Raw genomic sequence first — 3,757 nt, 5'->3', positions numbered from 1 at the left:
TATATACATATATATATATATATACGGGGTCGGGAAATTTGCTTGACAACATTTGTTCCAGCTATGTATGTATATGTATTTGTATGTGTGTATGCGTGTGTATTGGGTGAATTTTTAAGAATTTACTCGCATAGTTCCCTATGTGTATACGTACTTATGCGTTTGTGTATAATTGTGTATATACACACATATACATATATGTATACACACACTCACAAACACACACATACACACACACACACACATATATTCGAATTCCTGCAGTGCTAACTCCTACTGGGTTATGAAAAAATAAATATGAGAGTTATTATATCTTCCATATTGTGTACATATAGTTTTCTTTTTTCTTTATATCTATAATCACGTATATATAAACTATAGCCCCACTGGGCATTTGATTTCATCAATCAATGTTTTTTTATATATACTTTCAAAAGAACAAATGTCAGGAAGTATTTGAGCTCTGTTAGTTGAGATGATTCCAGCTTACAAACTTTTGTTCCATATGTTGATAAATAAATGCAAGACTCTTTGTAATTGTTTTCGCATCAGGTCTAAACAGTATATACACTCATATATGAAGGTGCTGCCCCCTTGCGATTGGATACAACCTCTGTATAAACAACAGAATATTGTTTTCGTAACAGTTTGTCCCAAGTGATGTTAGTCGCTGATGCCGAGATTTCTCGCAACCTCTGCTTCCCCAATCGCTATAATTCACTTAGCTTTTGTGTGAAATATTCATTGAGGATAGTTGAATGTACTTCATGGTATTCGAATATGTCCTCTCAAGATGGTGGTTCTCTTTTCGTATTCCATTGCAACTGAAAATAATCTCATTGCGCACATAGCGCCAATGGAGAAAGCCAACGTTTCTTGAACCCGAATAAGTCAAGCACTGTTTAAATCTCCTCTCGGAGTTCTGTGTAGAACTAACTGAGGCTCTGTGTCGCCTATTTTACCTCCACTTTGCTTGTGACGTATTTAGTAAATTTACAAACCAGTTGAATATCGCCTCTGTGGTTTCTATACACAAGAGGAAATCTAGTTCTGATCCTTCATCATACCGATCTATTTCATTCCTCAGCATCTTCCGTTAAGTAATGATGGTATTAAAACGAGAAATCCCTCAGCTCACAGGAATCTGTCTTGTTACATTGCCTGATGATCGCTATATCTCTCGGAACAGAGATATCTCGTTCTGTAACAAAAGACTAACTAGGAAGTACGTAAGATCATTAATAATTCATTGAAATCGTGTATCAGATGTTAGCACTTTACTTCTACTATTTCATCTTAGAGATGTGTAGCCGCTTTATGTAAGTATTTTGCATTCAACCAAAATCCTACGCTGGAGGGACAACAAAATTATTTCTATTAATGTATTTGTGAGTTAATCCAAAGAGGAAATTTTCGTGTGAGCTGTCATGATGTATCTGAAGATCGAGGATAACTTGTGACATAGCGTATTTACTCGTATATAAATGTTACTATCTTAAACTTGATTTTAACTGAAAATACTGGAGTGTGACTTATTTGAGAAACTGATGTTAAGTTTGAATAAGAAAGGAAATATTTTCTATCAGTATTTAACATTAAATCATTTAATATTTAACATTAAATTAGGGGTGTGGCTTTTATACAATTTCAACTTATACACGGGTAAATATGGTACTTTACGTATATAATACCATACCAGGAGCCCTTAACACCTTGATGGAGTTGAAGGGGCGCCTCTATGACATACGGAGGATCTTGGGTGTTTTTAGACATAGCGGAAGTTGTCCCGCTGAACATCTGACCACAAATGGTTCTTTTCTAAAATGAGAAAGATACTGCCAGAAAGAAAGAGTTAGAGAACGAGAAGAACGAAACCTAACACGGGAATGATATTTATTTATCGACCCCGAAAGAAAGGAAAGCAAAGTTGATTTCGGCGGGATTTTAACTCAAAGCGCAGAGACCTGCAAAACAGTCTAAGCGACGCTCTAATAACTTTGCCAACTGATTCCCGATAACTTTTCATGTAATATGGTTCGTTCTTACTATTGCATCTCTTTACAAATAAGATAACAAAAATAAGCTGATTGATCACTTTTCCTCACCAAACAAAACAGAAAAGAGCTTGGATCTTTAAAACATTAAATTTTCTGCCGATGTCTACAGAAAGCAAAATATTTACTATGTAATTTTCAAAAAACAAAACAAAAAAAAACAGATCCACCATCAAAAATTTTCAATGAGAAGTTTCTAATACTATCATATTCTTTGTTTTAATTCTTGTTTTGGCTTTTCATACTCTTTCACGTTGCAACATGTTTTATGAATGGAGAGTGATTTCTGACAGCGTTTTAAGAGTTAACGTTATTTTTTTTTTTCTCACACTATATTCCATCAGTTTTACTAGCTTTCCAACTGTCTCACATCTCATATCTTTCTTTCTTTTCATTCTGTGATATTGTAACATTCTGTGATAGTAAAATGTGAATGGCCTTTTGCAAATGGCCTAAAATACGAGCAATTAATAAGATTGAATTATATTGTCATTTATAAATTATATTTTTATTCATTTGATTTTAGTTAGATGGTTTTATCACTGAATATGCATCTAATCAAATATTTTTTTATTCCATTCAAACTTTACACTCGCAATACAATGATTTTTTTTTTACATTTTTGTTTTTGTTATGTGATTAGTCTTCTTAACGGTTTTCTGCATCATTGCTCAAATCTCTTTCGCATAACTCAGCGAAACTCAGTCATGACGTTTCGAGTTTTAATATAAATAGATGTATTCTGGCATCTTTTTCTCTGTATTTAGTACTTCGCCTTTTCTCTAGTTTACACTGAAAATTCTACTTCAAGTGTGTGTGTGTGTGTATGTTTATATTTATGTGTGTGTATTTTTGCGTGTATGTAAACACACACAAACACACACACTCTCTCTCTCTCTCTCACACACACACACTCTCTCTCTCTCACACACACACATATATGCATACACATGTATACATACACACCCGCACACATATATATACATATGCATATATACAACAATTCTATAATTAAAACCATAATTATTTGCTGAACCCTAATTATAATTATGTTTATAATTACAGAATTTTTGTATAAGGTTACCGATAAAAGTTATTTTAACATACCGAACTACTTGGTAAAATTATTAATAATTAATTAATTAATTAATTAATTTTACGCTTTATTATTAAATGCATATATAGATAGATATGTATATATGTATATATAGGCTTTCGCTTCATACACGCCAGTTCAATTTGATTCATTCTCAGTCGAAAGACACCTATTGTTATATTCTTGTTTGTATTCGTAACTGTGTACAATGTTCTCCGTTTTTCGTCTTTGTTGCTGTACACATTCGCAAGATTTCTTACAAAAAGTCTAACGCTCTTAGCTTAGACATTTTGGGGGTCAGCCAGATCGAACTGTCTGAAATGTAATTGCCCGAAACAGTAAGGACTTCTGGTAACTTGACTGAGGAAAGAAGGCTATGAAGGACCAGTGTTCTCTTGCCTATCCTTCTAATTGTTGTTCCCCCTGTCCGCCTTTGTATCGTCCGTCTGTTCGAATGTTTTATTGTCCTCTATTGCGTTGTTGTTCCATTTTTCATATTTATATATATATATAATATATATGCTTATCTCTCGCTCACTATGTGTGTATGTGTGTACGTATGAATGTATATATATATATATATATATATATATATATATATATATAT

At 33.0% G+C, this 3,757-nt stretch overlaps 1 protein-coding gene across 3 annotated transcripts in view; it reads left to right on the top strand.

Annotated features, from left to right (window-relative positions):
* Positions 1-3,757, top strand: part of LOC128247021 (leucine-rich repeat and coiled-coil domain-containing protein 1-like) — a 797,355-nt gene that overhangs the window by 480,922 nt on the left and 312,676 nt on the right. The window lies entirely within an intron of this gene.

The sequence above is a fragment of the Octopus bimaculoides genome, chromosome 1, assembly GCF_001194135.2.
Source record: "Octopus bimaculoides isolate UCB-OBI-ISO-001 chromosome 1, ASM119413v2, whole genome shotgun sequence".
NCBI lineage: Eukaryota > Metazoa > Mollusca > Cephalopoda > Octopoda > Octopodidae > Octopus > Octopus bimaculoides.
Note: the sequence above shows the minus strand (reverse complement) of the source record. Positions and strands in the feature narration are given on the sequence as shown.